The 16,656-nt window shown below is 38.9% G+C and overlaps 1 protein-coding gene across 13 annotated transcripts in view; it reads right to left on the reverse strand.

The window, feature by feature from the left end:
- Nucleotides 1–16,656, reverse strand: part of FKBP5 (FKBP prolyl isomerase 5) — a 115,173-nt gene that overhangs the window by 76,118 nt on the left and 22,399 nt on the right. For 2 of the 13 annotated variants that reach the window (XM_055407234.2, XM_055407236.2), the window contains one exon: nucleotides 6–116. The exons of the other annotated variants lie outside the window; for them this stretch is intronic. The gene's annotated coding sequence lies outside the window, so the exon portion shown is untranslated. The remainder of the gene's footprint in view (nucleotides 1–5; nucleotides 117–16,656) is intronic. 13 annotated transcript variants of the gene reach the window in all.

Consider the following 16,656-nt stretch of genomic DNA (forward strand, 5'->3'; position numbering starts at 1 on the left):
TTCACCTATGTCCCTCCAGTTATTTGCTTCTTTACACTGGGGTGGGGAATGGAGAGATGACAAAGAACACTCCAAGATATGCTCATACATTTACTTTTCCTCCTTTAAAAAGAAACCTGCAAGAACACATGCAAACAAGCAATAAGTACACGAAAAGATGTTCAACATCATTATTCATAAAGGAAATGCAAATCAAAATCACAATAAGATACCACTTCACACCCATTAGGATGGTTATTATCAAAAAAGGGAAAGTGTTGGTGAAGGTGTAGAGAAATCGGAACCCTCATGCACTGCTGGTAGTAATGTAAAATGGTGCAGCTTCTGTGGAAAGGTTTGGTGGTTCCTCAAAATAGTAAACATAGAATTACCATAGGATTCAGCCATTCCACTCCTGGGTATGTACCCAAAAAAAGTAAAACCAGAAACTCAAACAGGTATAGCAGTATTATGCACAAAAGCCAAAAGCTTAGAAAAAAATCCAAGTGTCCATAAACAAAATATGGTTATGTGTGCAGTATGAATTATATATTGTTAAAATGAATATTATTTGGCCATAAAAAGGAATGAAATTCTGACACATACTACAACATGAAGGAACCTGAAAATGTTATGCTAAGTAAAATAAGACACAAAAGGACAAATACTGTATAATTTTACATATATGAAGTACATAGAATAGGCAAGTTTACAGAGACAGAAAACAGAATAGAGATTACCAGGGGCTGGGGGAGCGGAGATTAGAGAGTGGTGGTTTAATGGATACAGAGTATCTATGGGGGGAGACATAAAGGTTCTGGAAAAGAATGGTGATAACTGCTCAGCAACGTGAAGTACGTAATGCCACTGCACTGTACATTTAAACACAGCTCTCTCCTTAGTCCACTGACCTTCCCCTTAATTGAAGATGCCTTCTGCATTTCCAGTGCAATCCCAGAGTTCTGAGTCAAGCCTCCAGAAGCGTTCTGCATCAGTTCTGGAGGAAGAGACCAAAGACTCTGGGATGTCCAATCATAAAGACAAGAGAGGAAAGAGAATCCTAAATTGAACTACCGCTTGATAGCTACAAATTGCTTTCTCCTTTATTGTCTCTCTCAGATACATACAATGCTTTGCTAAATTTACTTTTCCCAGTAATTACTGAAGAAAGCAAAGTTAACAAACCAAATTTCTAATTACTCCTGTCATTTAACCATTTATTTGGATAAACTACTGTTCTTAAATAAGTAGGAGGCAAAGAGTTAAATTAGTACTAAAACAAAACAAAACAAAAAATCTAGAAAACAAGAGAACATCCAAATGCCAAATGTTGAAAGACAGGACCAAGATCAACTTTCTTCCTCTGAGATGGCACTGCAGAGACAGAAAAACTTATAAAGCTCTGAGCTCGACAACAAGAAAAAGCATATCACTGAACTAGAATGCAGAAGAGATCGGTCCCAAGGAGAGAACAAAGAGCAAACTGCCTTCTAAACACCAACTATAACAGCTCTTCCCAAGGGAATCTGGACAACCTCCCAAAGAGCAGAGCAATTAAGCAGAGCCCCCCGTGGCTCAGAGGTTAAAGCATCTGCTCCCAATGTGGGAGACCCGGGTTCGATCCCTGGGTTGGGAAGATCCCTGGAGAAGGAAATGGCAACCCACTCCAGTACTCTTGCTCCTCCCACAGACGGAGGAGCCTGGTAGGCTACAGTCCACGGGGTCGCAAAGAGTCAGACACGACTGAGCGACTTCAGTCACTCACTCCACATGGGGACAGCAGATGCTATGTTTCATCTAATTAGGCCAGGCAGGCTTCCCTCCTTCCCAAATGCATAAGGTGGCTCCCATTTTCTTCTATAAAGAGGTAAAAATTTTCTTTATTCCAGGGGTTCAGCTATACCACTAGGATATATATGGTATTTGTCTTCTTTCCTTCATCCGTGCAAGGGCCTTAACATCCTGGTCCTTAAACACTGAAAACAAGTCTCTGGGGATCTCAGGGAAGCACCTACTATTTCTTTTCCTTCAATGTCTGTCCTCTGCTTAGACAGACTTGGGCATATCCTTGGTTATATCCTTCAGGTCTCCTAAACATGTTTCTGGGATAAATATCAGAAGTACCCAAGAAGCTTTAAGAAGTCACTGCTGCCTGTGGACCCACTTTCAGAGAGTGGATGTAACTGGTCTGTGGTCAGGGTATCCGTGTTTTTAGAAAGCATCTCAGATGATTCTAGTGTGCACACAGGGCTGAGAAACATTGGTCTTCTCTCTCAGATTCCATCTTTGTCCTTTTGCTCTATATCCTAAAAGATATCTTTTGATGAAGTTTCTAGATCACCTTTTGTCAGCCATGTCCACTGTTGTCACTTAATTTGTTCAAAGGATTTTTTTAAAAATAATGTTTATTTCTGTATACTCTTATTATCTGATTGCTCCTTTTTTCTTAGCATGTCCTTACTTTATGGATGCAATTACCTCCCAAATGTTTCTGAAGATTCTTAGAATAAAATGGGACACCTCCCATGAATACATATGTGGCTACAAAGTTTTTAAGGGAAAAAAATGTATATTTTATGTATTCCCTAGTATCTCCCGACTTCCCTGGTGGTGCAGATGGTAAAGCATCTGCCTACAATGCAGGAGACCCAGGTTCAATCCCTGGGTCAGGGAAGATCCTCTGGAGAAGGAAATGGCAACCCACTCCAGTACTCTTGCCTAGAAAATCCCATGGACAGAAGATCCTGGTAGGCTACAGTCCATGGGGTCTCTAAGAGTTGGACACAACTGAGCAACTTCACTTTCTAGTATCTCCCAAAGGCACTAGGCAGTGGTGAAGATTGAGAAGTTAAATGGAAAGGAGAGAAAGGCAGCATATGTAAAGTAGAAGGGTATGTATAAGACGCAAAAGTGACAGGTGAGAATTTTGATACTAGTATTATGCTTACAAAGGGAAACAGTAAAATGCTTTGGTTGAAAGGGGACTGAAGATTGAAGGCTTAAGAAAGAACTAGACAAGCTTAAATACACAGGGGAAAAAGTTATAGGGAAATGAAAAAGTAATGATTTGAGAGTAAGAACACAAGCATAGATTTGTTCATCAATTAAACATCTATAGATTGCTTAACTTATAGCTAAATTAATATAGTAAATAAAAGTAAGGTTTTTCCTCAAGAGCAATGTTTAAATGAAAACTGACAAATTCATACCATAAGAATATTATGCAGTCTTTGAAAAGGATGAGATAAATCTAAAGAGAATATTGAGCTAAGAGTCTAAACATCAAAACAAATGAATTGAGAAAGAAGTTTGTAAGTGTCCATCCATTAAAAAAGAATACCACTGTAATAAATGAAATGTGTTGTTACAATGCATAGTGCCCAATGATTTGGTTCTCTGGGCTGTAAACAAAACCAAAGTCACTCGATGATGTCAAAAAGGGACAATATATGTGGGACAGACAATGTGGTATATCACAATTACTTATAGTGACCAACTATGGTTCCCAGTATAGATTTGATGCGTACAATCATTTTAGAGCACTGGATTACAATTATGCAAATATTACATACTACATGCCAAAATGTCTTTTTCATCATTGTTCTTTCCTAGAGTTAAGACAACTAAACTATAAAAATATTCACAGGAAACAGGTGAGATCTTAGCTATTCTAGATAAAGTGAAAGTCACTCAGTCATGTCCGACTCTCTGCGACCACATGGATGATACAGTCTGTGGAATTCTCCAGGCCAGAATACTGGAGTGGGTAGCCTTTCCCTTCTCCAGGGGATCCTCCCAACCCAGGGATTGAACCCAGGTCTCCTGCACTGTAGGCAGATTCTTTATCAGCTGAGCCACAAGGGAAGCCCTTATTCTAGATAAGCAATCTTCTAACAATGACATGAAAGTTGGAACAATGTCCAACATGTACTATGAAGTGAATGGGAAGCTGTAGAACAATTAGTATGATCCTATTTTTAGGAAGAAAATGGTGTACATTTACTAATACATACAAGAAATGTATATTTAACCACTGTTAAGACAGTGTTACCTCTGGAAATGAGATTTAGGAGGGTAAAAAGGAATTTTCATTTGGAAAATTTTTTATCATTTAAATATTAACGCTAAGTATATATTTCTTTCATGATTTTTAACTTAAGACAAGTTTTTTTAAAAAAGATGAAATGATGAAAATACTTCATTGCACTCATCAGGATTTTTTGTTCTTTCTGTTCAATTTAAGTCAAACATGGTGGAGTGCCTCCTATGTAGAGGAAGCAAACTCTGGTTGAGTGAGGGGTGCTTGTGAGAGATCCAGAAGGCAGTAGGGAGATGAAGCCTACACTCAGGAGAGCTCTGGGTGACAGTATACATTTGGGAGTTACCAGATTATACAAGGTAATTAAGATAAAAGTATAGGGGCACCCCTAGTTAATAGTCCAGTGGCTAAGACTCAGTGCTTCCAATGCAGGGGGGCCTGGTTTGATCTCTTGTCAGGGAACCAGATCCTGCAAGTCACAGCTGAAGATCTTGCATGCCTCAGTAAAGATCAGAGCTGCAACTAAGACCCTGGTCACAGCCAAATAAATAAAAATATTAAAAAAAAAGATAAAATTCAGTTGCAATTGCTTCTAGGAAAGTGAAATTGGCTTTCAAACTTTTAAAGTCCCAACCTCACTACTGATTACTATGTCCTGTGGCAGTACAGATGAAATAATTTAGATGGAACTTGGATGCTGCTAAGGGTAAACACAGGAGTGAGTCTCTATTCATGTTGTGATAGAAAAATTAAATTTCTACCTGCGCCACAGTGGTACATTATTAACTTGAGTTGACTCATTAGGATCAAACAGTTTGATTCCAAGTCTGCTGATGATTTCTAAGAATAGGACCACAAGGTAACATATGGCAAAAGGTCTGTAAACATCATACAGGCAGAGTGTGTCCTATTCATTTTTGAACCCCCACCACCTAGTGTAAATGGACATACAAGAGGCACTAGATAAACACAAATGCACTGTGATATTCAAAAGCAATCAAGGTAAAGATAATAAAATAGCAGACAGTATAAAGCATCAAGACTGAAATTTAATTATGAGTTGGCTATATTCCTTCTCTAGGTCTACTCTGAAAAATCTAACCTGGAGAATGACAGCATACTTAAGACAGGACCTTCCAAGCTGAGAAGTTAACCTCATAAGTGAATCCTGTCTGCGAGATAAAGATTTGTCTATCTTCCTAAGTAAACAGCCTCTTTGGAATGACTCATATATTCCATGTTTCCAGAACAAATTTCTAATTAGAGGGCATGTATATGGTAGAGTACTGCCCTGTGCCTGAATTTAACCTCAAGCCTGTTCTAACTAAGCTACAGGATCTTTGGTTCTTGCTCAGTTTTCCATTTCTCCATCTGTAAATTTCAGGGGCAGGGTGGGGGGGGCGCGTTTGACTAGAATGATAAATCTAAGGTTTATTCCAACTCCTAATTTTTTTAAAAATTTATTTTTGGTTGCACTGAGCATTCAATACTGCACACAGGTGTTCTCTAGTTGGAGCAAAGGGTGGCTGTGGTGGCTTCTCTGGTTGCAGAGCACAGGCTCTAGGGCACCTGAGCTCAGTAGTTGCAGCAAACGGGCTTAGCTGCTCCAGGGTGTGTGGGATCATCCCGGAACAGGGATCAAACTCATGTCCCCTGCCTTGGCAGGCGGATTCCTATCCAGTAAGCCACCAAGGAAGTTCCAACTCTAATGTTTTATATCTAGGATTACTTTTTAATAAATAAGTGCATGTTTTACCTTATAGGAAAATGAGGTTTGATATGTGGAATGGAAAAGAATTCCCAAGGAATGGAAAAAGTTATTCTGGTATCACAGAGTTCACTTTCTACTGCAACCTTCTGGTAAGACTTTATTAATTCTGAGGGTTATCCTCTTAGATATTTTCTACAGCTGCCACAACAGTCACCAACGTAATGGCTTAACAATATGCACTTATTATCTTACAGTTATGGAGCACAGAAGATAGAAATGGGCCTCACTGGGCTAAAATCAAGGTGCTAGCATGGCTGCATTCCTCCTGGATGCTCTAGGAAAGAGTCTTCTGCTTTTTCCAGACTCCAGAGGATGCCCATCAGCTCAGTGCAGTCGCTCAGTTCTGTTCGAGTCTTTGCGAACCCCACAGACTGCAGCACACCAGGCTTCCCTGTCCCTCATCAACTCCCAGAGCTTGCTCTATCTCATGTCCATCGAGTCGGGGATGACATCCAACCATCTCATCCTCTTCTTGTCATCCCCTTCTGCTCCTGCCTTCAATCTTTCCCAGCATCAGGATCTTTTCCAATGAGTCAGTTCTTCGCATCAGGGGGCCAAAGAATTGGAGTTTCAGCTTCAGCATCAGTCCTTCCAATGAATATTCGGGACTGATTTCCTTTAGGACTGACTGGTTTGATCTCCCTGCATTCCAAGGGACTCTCAAGAGTCTTCTCCAACACCACAGTTCAAAAGCACCAATTCTTTGATGCTCAGTTTTCTTTACAGTCCAACTCTCACATCCATACATGACCACTGGAAAAACCATAGCTTTGACTGGACGGACCTTGGTCGGCAAAGTAATGTCTCTACTTTTCAATATGCTGTCTAGGTTGGTCATAGCTTTTCTTCCAAGGAGCAAGCGTCTTTTAATTTCATGGCTGTAGCCACCATCTGCAGTGATTCTGGAGCCCAAGAAAAGAAAGTCTGTCACTGTTTCCATAGTTTCTCCATCTATCTGACATGGAGTGATGGGAACAGATGCCATGATCTTAATTTTTTGAATGTTGAGTTTTAAGCCAGCTTTTTCACTCTCCTCTTTCACTGTCATCAAGGCGCCATAAGGGTGGTGTCATCGCATAGCTGAGGTTATTGATATTTCTCCTGGCAATCTTGATTCCGGCTGTGCTTCATCCAGCCTGGCATTTATGATGTACTCTGCATATACGTTATATAAGCAGGCTTATGGCCCACTTCCTCCATTTCCAAAGCCAGCAGTATCGTGTTCTCTCTGATCATCCTTGCTGTCCCCAAATGTAGATGGTGCTATAGTCATCATCTCCCTCTGGCCACAGATGGGAAGGTTTCTCTGCTTTCTTAAGAATCCATGTGATTACGTTGGGCTCACCTAGATAATCCAGGAAAATTTCCCCACCTCAAACCTTTAACCTTGATCATATCTGCAAAGTCCCTTCTACTCTGTAAGGTAACATATTAATAAATTTCAGGAGTTAGGATGTGGGCATCTTTGGAGGCATCTTTATTATTCTATCTACCTTAGATGCCTAGTTATCCAAACAAGATCGTAAGAATGTCTCCCAAGCCTACAATTCTGTTGACTTGTACCATCTTACACTCAGTATTCTTTCAACATTCCTTCCTCGCTCTCCATTTATCATCCAGTTGGATTACAATGTTCTAATCTGACAACAGAATTAAATCTAACATTTGATACATCATTATTATAAAAAATTCTTCAGAATTTCAGAAATCCCAAGTTGGAACATTTATTCAGTTTCTCAATTTTGTAATAAGTTAAAAATTATAAGTAAACTTGATAAATACAATGCATGTTTTCTCACCTCAAACTTAATCACTGAAAAATTAGTTTAAAAACTGAGTCCTTTATCTGATTCTGAAATTCAAGCAGCTTGCTATCCCCAAATGTAGAACACACAAAATTTTTTTTAACAGAGTTGACAATAAACTGCATATATTTAAAGAATATACAATTTGTAAGTTTTGACGTACATATATATATTCATAAAGCCATCATTGCAATCAACATAATGAATATTTGTCAGCCACAAATTTTCTTTATCTCTTTATGATTCACTTCTCTTTGGCTCACATCAGAGCAATCTCTGATTTGCTTTCTGAATAGTTTGTGTTTTATAGAATTTCATATAAACAAAATGTCTTTTTTCCCCCTGAATTCTTTCTCTTACTTTGAGAATAAAATACATTGTTGCATGTATCAATAGTTTGTTCCTTTTTATTGCTGTGTTCAGTTCAGTTCAGTCGCTCAGTCCTGTCCGACTCTCCGCAACCCCATGAATCACAGCACGCCAGGCCTCCCTGTCTATCACCAACTCCGGGAGTACACTCAAACCCATGTCCACAGAGTCGGTGATGCCATCCAGCCATCTCATTCTCCGTCGTCCCCGTCTCCTCCGGCCCCCAACCTTTCCCAGCATCAGAGTCTTTTCCAGTGAGTCAACCTGTCACATGAGGTGGCCAAAGTACTGCAGTTTCAGCTTTAGCATCAGTCCCTCCAATGAACATCCAGGATTGATCGCCTTTAGGATGGACTGGTTGGATCTCCTTGCAGTCCAAGGGACTCTCAAGAGTCTTCTCCAACACCACAGTTCAAAAGCATCGATTCTTCGGCGATCAGCCTTCTTCACAGTCCAACTCTCACATCCATACATGACCACGGGAAAAACCATTGCCTTGACTAGACAGACCTTTGTTGGCAAAGTAATGTCTCTGCTTTTTAATATACTATCAAGGTTGGTCATAACTTTCCTTCCAAGGAGCAAGCGTCTTTTAATTTCATGACTGCAATCAGCATCTGCAGTGATTTTGGAGTCCAAAAACATAAAAGTCTGACACTGTTTCCACTGTTTCTCCATCTATTTCCCATGAAGTGATGGGACCAGATGCCATGATCTTTGTTTTCTGAATGTTGAGCTTCAAGCCAACCTTTTCACTCTCCTCTTTCACTTTCATCAAGAGGCTTTTGAGTTCCTCTTCACTTTCTGCCATAAGGGTAGTGTCATCTGCATATTTGAGGTTATTGATATTTTTCCCGGCAATCTTGATTCCAGCTTGTGCTTCTTCCAGCCCAGCGTTCCTCATGATGTACTCTTCATATAAGTTAAATAAGCAAGGTGACAATATACAACCTTGACGTACACCTTTTCCTATTTGGAACCAGTCTGTTGTTCCATGTCCAGTTCTAACTGTTGCTTCCTGACCTGCATACAGGTTTCTCAAGAGGCAGGTCAGGTGGTCTGGTATTCCCATCTCTTTCAGAATGTTCCACAGTTTATTGTGATCCACACAGTCAAAGGCTCTGGCATAGTCAATGAAGCAGAAATAGATGTTTTTCTGGAACTCTCTTGCTTTCTCCATGATCCAGCGGATGTTGGCAATTTGATCTCTGGTGCCTCTGCCTTTTCTAAAACCTGCTTGAACATCTGGGAGTTCACGGTTTACATACTGCTGAAGCCTGGCTTGGAGAATTTTGAGCATGACTTTACTAGCGTGTGAGATGAGTGCAATTGTGCAGTAGTTTGAACATTCTTTGGCATTGCCTTTCTTTGGGATTGGAATGAAGACTGACCTCTTCCAGTCCTGTGGCCACTGCTGAGTTTTCCAAATCTGCTGGCATATTGAGTGCAGCACTTTCACAGCATCATCTTTCAAGACTTGAAATAGCTCAATTGGAATTCCATCACCTCCACTAGCTTTGTTCGTAGTGATGCTTTCTAAGGCCCACTTGACTTCACATTCCAAGATGTCTGGCTCTAGGTCAGTGATCACGTTATCGTGACTATCTTGGTCGTGAAGATCTTTTTTGTATAGTTCTTCTGTGTATTCCTGCCACCTCTTCTTAATATCTTCTGCTTCTGTTAGGTCCATACCATTTCTGTCCTTTATCGAGCCCATCTTTGCATGAAATGTTCCCTTGGAATCTCTAATTTTCTTGAAGAGGTCTCTTGTTTTTCCTATTCTGTTGTTTTCCTCTATATCTTTGCATTGATCACTGAGGAAGTCTTTCTTATCTCTCCTTGCTATTCTTTGGAACTCTGCATTCAGATGCTTATATCTTTCCTTTTCTCCTTTGCTTTTCGCCTCTCTTCTTTTCACAGCTATTTGTAAGGCCTCCTCAGACAGCCGTTTCGCTCTTTTGCATTTCTTTTCCATGGGGATGGTCTTGGTCCCTGTCTCCTGTACAATGTCACGAACCTCCGTCCAGAGTTCATCAGGCACTCTATCAATCAGATCTAGTCCCTTAAATCTATTTCTCACTTCCACTGTATAATCATAAGGGATTTGATTGAGGTCATATCTGAATGGTCTAGTGGTTTTCCCTACTTTCTTCAATTTAAGCCTGAATTTGGCAATAAGGAGTTCATGATCTGAGCCACAGTCAGCTCCTGGTCTTGTTTTCGCTAACTGTATACAGCTTCTCCATCTTTGGTTGCAAAGAATATAATCAATCTGATTTCGGTGTTGACCATCTGTGTAGTACTCCATTGTCTGAGACAGGGCACAATGTCTGCTGTTGATGCACACTTGGACTGTTTTCAATTTTTGCCTACTACAAATAAAGCTGCTATGAATATTTGGGTACAAATCTTTATGTGGTCATATGCATTCAATTCTCTTAAATAAATGCCTAGGTGTGGAAAAGGCTAAATCACAGAGCAGCTGTATATTTTAGGTCTTTAAGAAAGTGGCAAACTGCTTTCCAAAGTAGATGTACCATTTTGTACAGAAGTGTGTAAATGTTTCAGCTGCTCCATGTCCTCACTAACACTTAGTACTGTCGGCCTTTTGAACTGAAGACATTCTAACATGTACGTAGTGGTGTCTTATTGTGATTTTAATCTGTATTTTCCTAATCAGTAACAGTGTTGATCATCTTTTCATGGGCTGACTTGCCATCTGTGTATCTTCTTTGGTGAACTGTCCAAATCTTTTGCCTATTTTTGACTTAATTTTCTTAAGCTTTGAGAGTTCCTTATATAATCTGAATATAAGTCTTTAATCAGATGCGATCTGTTAATATTTTCTCCCAGTCTCTGACTTGTCCTTTTATTCTCTTAAAGGTGGCTTTCAAAGAGATGTTCTTAATTGATACAGTCCAATTTATCTTTTTCTTCTTTTATAAATCATGCTTTTGGTGTTGTATCTTAAAAATCTTTATCAAAATCAAAAACATTTTCTTCTAAAAATTTTATTGATTTGGGCCTTACATTTAGGTTTATGATCAATTTTGAATTAACTTTTATATATAAGGTATGGAATAAGGTATGGATTTAGTTTTTCTATATGAATATCAAGTTGTTCCCCTACCATTTGTTGAAAAGACTAACCATTTTTCTATTTAACTGATTTGGCACTGTACTCAAAAACTGACCATATTTTCTGTTTCATGGGTCTACTTACCCTTACATAAATATCACTGTCTTGATTATTGTAGCTATATTAAGTTTTAGAAATCAGATGGTTTTAAGTCCTCTCTATTCTCCTATCCTAAGTGAAGTGAAAGCCACTCAGTCATGTCCAACTCTTTGCAACCCAGAATTCTCCAGGCCAGAATACTGGAATGGGTAGCCTTTCCCTTCTCCAGGGAATCTTCCCAACCCAGGGATCAAACCGAGGTCTCCTGCATTGCAGGCAGATTATTCACCAGCTGAGCCACAAGGGAAGCTCTCTTCTACCCTACGACATTTGCATTACCATATAAACTTTAAAACCAACTTGACACTCTCTACACATTGCCAGTTGAATTTCTGATTGAGGTTGCACTGAATCTATACCTTTAGAGAAAACTGACAATATTGAGTCTTCCAATCCTTGAATACAGTATATCTTCATTTATCTGAGTTTTCCTTAATTCCTTTCAGTAATATTTAATAGATTCCAATGGAGAGATCTTACATATCTTTTAGGAAATTTATCCTTAGGTACTTTGTATTTCAAATTTTACTACAAACGGTATTCTTTAAAAATCCCTACTTCTGGATGTTTGTTTCCTAGTATATAGAAATATAGTTGACTTTTCTGTATTGATCTTGTATCCTGCAATTTTGCTTGTTGGCTGTTCAGTTGCTAAGTCATGTCCAACTCTGCAACCCCAAGGACTGTAGCACACCAGGCTCCTCTGCCCTCTACTATCTCCAGAAATTTGCTCAAATTCATGTCCATTGAATTGGTGATGCTACCTAACCATCTTATCCTCTGCCCCCTCTTCTCCTCCTGCCCTCAATCTTTCCCAGCATCAGGGTCTTTTCCAATGAGTCAGCTCTTCACATCTGGTGGCCAAAGTACTGGAGTTTCAGCAAGTCCTTCCAATGAACGTTCGGAGTTGATTCAGAACTCTTCGCTATTACTCATCTGTCTTGGATGCCCCTGTACAGCATGGCTCATAGCTTCACTGAATTATTTGAGTCTCTTTGCCATAAGGGTGTGATCCATGAAGGGGGCCACTTTGCTAAGTGCACTTAACTCTAGTAGCTTTCTTTCTTTTTAAAGAAATCATAGGCAATCATGTTATCTGTGATAAAAAGTTTTACTTCTTCTATTCCAATCTGAATGCCTTTTATTTCTTTTTCTTATTTGATTGCCCTGGCTATAAGTTCAAGTACAATCCTGAATGGAAGTTGTGACTCACAGTGGACATCATGCCTTGTTCCTAATACTGGAAGGGAAGGATTCAGTTTTCCAGTGGTAAGTATGATTTCAGGTATTAGTTTTTCATGGACGACCTTTAAAGTTTCCTTCTTTCCCTAATTTGTTGACAGTTTTTAATGATGGATTTTGTTAAATGCTTTTTCTGCATCTACTGAACTGATCACATGGTTTTCCATTTTTACTTTACTGAGATGGTACATGATATTGACTTTGAAATGTCAAACCAACCCTGAATTCCTGGGACAAATCTCACTTGGTCACTGTATTTTTTTTTTATCTTTTATGTTTTTGGAGTGTATTTGCTAAAATTTTGTTAAGAGTTGTGCAACTGTGTTCATGAAGGATACTGGTCTATAACTTTTTCTTGTAGTGTATCTGGTTTTAGTATCAGGACAATACAATTGTTATACAATAAGTTAAGAAGGATTCTCTCCAACTTAATCGAAGAATTTGTGTAAATTTTGTATTATGACTTCCAAAAATATTTGCTAGAATTCATCAGGGAAGTCATCTGGGCCCAGAGTTTTCTTTGGGGGAATTCAATTTCTTTAAAAGACATAAGATTATTCAGGCTATTCATATTTTCCTGAGTTAGCACTGGTATTTTGTGTCTTTCAAGAAATTTATTCACTTCATTTAAGTGTCTAATGTACTGACATAAAGTAATTCATATCCTTCTTTTACATAGCCTTTTAAAGACTACAATATCTGCAGCTTTGCTGACTCTTTCATTCCTGATACTGGTAACTTGTGTCTTCTCTTTTTCCTGATCCAACAGGATAGAGATTTATCAGTTTTATTGGTCTTCTTAAAGAACCAGCTTTTGATTTCATTAACTTTCTGTTTTTCTATTTCATGGTTTTGGCTTTGATCTTTAGCTCATTTCTTCTGCTTACTATGGGTCTGATTTTCTCTTCTAGTTTCTCAAGGTAGAAGCTGAGGACAATGATTTGCTCAACTTGACTTTCTCTAATGTAGGTATTTAGTGAATTTTCCCCTGAGCGTTACATTAGCTACATCCCACAAATTTTGATATGTTGTGTTTTCATTCACTACAAAATACTTTCTAAATTCATCTTTTCTTCCTTTGACTCATAAGCTTCTTAAAAATCAGTTAGTTTCTAAATATTGAGACATTTTCCAGATATCTTTCTATTGTTGACTGTAAATTTAATTCCCTTTCAGTTAGATAACATACCTTTTATGATTTCAGTTCAGTTCAGTCGCTCAGTCGTGTCTGACCCCATGAATCACAGCACGCCAGGCCTCCCTGTCCATCACCAACTCCCGGAGTTCACTCAAACTCATGTCCATCGAGTCAGTGATGCCATCCAGCCATCTCATTCTCTGTCGTCCCCGTCTCCTCCCGCCCCCAATCCCTCCCAGCATCAGAGTCTTTTCCAGTGAGTCAATTCGTCGCATGAGGTGGCCAAAGTATTGCAGTTTCAGCTTTAGCATCAGTCCTGTGACTTAGGAGGTTTATTCCCTTTGGCTGGTGGGAATACATACTAGTTCAACCTTGAAAAAGAATCAGGGATTACTCCCTCTACTCTCTTCAGGTGGTTCCTGGCTTTAGGTAGCTTCCATACAACATATGCACTAATTATTACTCATCTGAAAGCTTAAGGGGGAACACTCTACAGACCTTTGAAGTTTCCTTTATGTGCTCTCTTCTCCAAACTATAGCCTCCTTTACCTCTAGCTCTGTCTCCTCTACTAAAGAGACTGCTGGGCTGAGGCTGGGTTCGTCCTCCTTATGCTGCAGCCTGGAAACTCTCTCCAGGCAGTAAGCTACGATAACTGTAGACTTCATCTGTTTCTGCTTTCTTGGGAATTATCATCTTTTGCTGCCAGTTGTTCAGTGTTTGAAACTTCATATATTTTTTTCTGGGGGTTTTCTTTGTTTGTTATGTTATGTGATTACAGCGAGAGAGTAAATCCAATCTCTGTTATTCTATGTTGGCCAGAAACACAAGCTCACAAGTATATTCTTAAACCAGATAAAGGGAGACACAAGAATTATGAATGGAACTTCAAATGGGAAGAAAGTATTTTATAAAATAAGAATTATTTAGAACTAATTTTTACAGTCTGAAATCTGAAGGATATAGTTTTTCCATAACATTACAAAAGCCAAAACCTATAACTGGCAGTAAGACATCTCTCTCCTAAAACGGCAGGTATTTGATTTTAAAACAACTGTGAAAACTATGGCTTTGCAAACATTTCTGAAAACCTGCATAACTTTAGCATCTCATTTTTCTTTAACATATGTAAGAAGTTTTAGCCTTATGAGAATAAAAAAGTACGATTTTACATTTCTAAATGCAAGTAATAAATATAATACAACTTTTAAAAATACGGGTTAAAAATCCCCTTCTTTTATTAATTCAACTTAAAAATACAGTGCAAATCATCTTAATATTTCAAAGTCTTAATACTACAAAAAAGTTGGCTTGTGGTTGACACTGGTATTAATAGTTTTTAGCAGGTCTGTAAAACTTGCTTTTGTTTTGAAACAAACTTCAAATGGACACTTATGATACACAAACCTATCAAGAATTTCAATATACTGGGATTTTAACACTGCTTCAACTGGAAAGAAAGTCCCCAGACTATTTACAACACACACACTCCGCAGTGGTCCTGACAAGCAACACAGGAAAGGCAGTCTGTCGCTGAGCCAGTCACAGGCTTGCGTCCCTGTGCACCTATTTAAGCTTTTAACTCGCACCACCTGCAGATCTCCACTCTCACCATGGTTTCCCAAGAAAATAACACACAGACGCAGAGAGCTAAAGGAACAAAAGGGCAGAGAAGCCAGTAAAGAACTCTGCCTGGATGACCTCCCCCTGCCCACTTCTCAAAATCAACTTCCATCAGAGTGACTTATGCAGTTCAGACTGCATTATCTGGCTCCTTGCCCTAATGCTACTCAATCATCATTCATGCCATTTATGGATGGCAATTATACAGAATAGCCAGATTCCAAAAATTCACCTAAATATTTGGAGGAAAGTCTTAGTTAAAGTGAGAGGGAAGGCTTTTAATGGAGAGTGAGAAGGCAAAGAAGAAACTGATGGAAACTGACTGGAGACAGAAAGGCGCATTCATGGAGCCGGGTGTTAAATCTGAGTCTGGCTCATTCTAAACGTAACCTTATGCCCCAGCTCTTCACTTTCATACATTCTCCCTGGAAAGTTAGGTTACTCTGGTTTTTAGCTACAAAGCTAAGAGTTGCCTGTTGAGTTAAATTATAATATAGTTATATGTTACAGCAAGTTTAGGAAATGAAGGAGGAAAGAAATCACCATAATCCCAACATCACAATTTAGGAGTTCTTTTTTAAAAACAGATTTTTTACAGCAGTTTTAGGTTCACAGCAAAACTGAACAAAACAGTCAAAACAACCTTGAAAAGAACAAAGTTGGGAGGAGTCACACTTCATGGTGCCAAAACTTACTACAACATTGACAGGAATCAATATAGTGTGGTACTAAGATGAGGACAGACACATTGATCAATAGAACAGAACTGAGAGCTGATAAACAAACTCTTACATTTACGGTCAATTGATATCTGAAAAAAGTGCCAAGACAATTCAATAGGAGAAAGACCAGCCTTTTCAACAAATGGTGCTGGATCTCAATATGCAAAAGATTATGAAGCTGGATACTCTATTTCACACCGCATACAAAAAATTAACTCAAAATGGACCAAAGACCTCCTCATAAGAGCTAAAACTATCAAACTCTGAAGAAAACACAGGAGTCAGTCTTCACTGACCTTGGATTAGGCACTGTTTTCTTATGTGAAACTGAAAGCAAAAAAAAAGATACATCAGCCTCCATGAAAATTAAAAACTTTGTGCTACAAAGGACACCATCAGGAAAGTGAAAACACAACAGGATGAAAGAAAAATTTTGAAAATCAAATATATGAGATTTTATCTAGAATATACTAAGAACTCCTTTAACTCAATAATAGACAATAGTTAAAAGGGGGCAAAGGATTCAGACATTGCTCCAGACAAGATTTACAAACAGCAAATAAGCACACAAAAAGATGCTCAACATCATTAGGCATCAAGGAAATGCAAATCAAAACCACAATGAGATAGCACTCCAAAACCAAGAGGATGGCTATTAGTAAAGAGACCGATAACAGCTGCTGCTGCTGCTAAGTCACTTCAGTCATGTCCGACTCTGTGTGACCCCATAGA

Source organism: Moschus berezovskii, chromosome 23, assembly GCF_049115385.1.
Source record: "Moschus berezovskii isolate FMDL1 chromosome 23, NW_MosBer_1.0, whole genome shotgun sequence".
Classification (NCBI taxonomy): Eukaryota; Metazoa; Chordata; class Mammalia; order Artiodactyla; family Moschidae; genus Moschus; species Moschus berezovskii.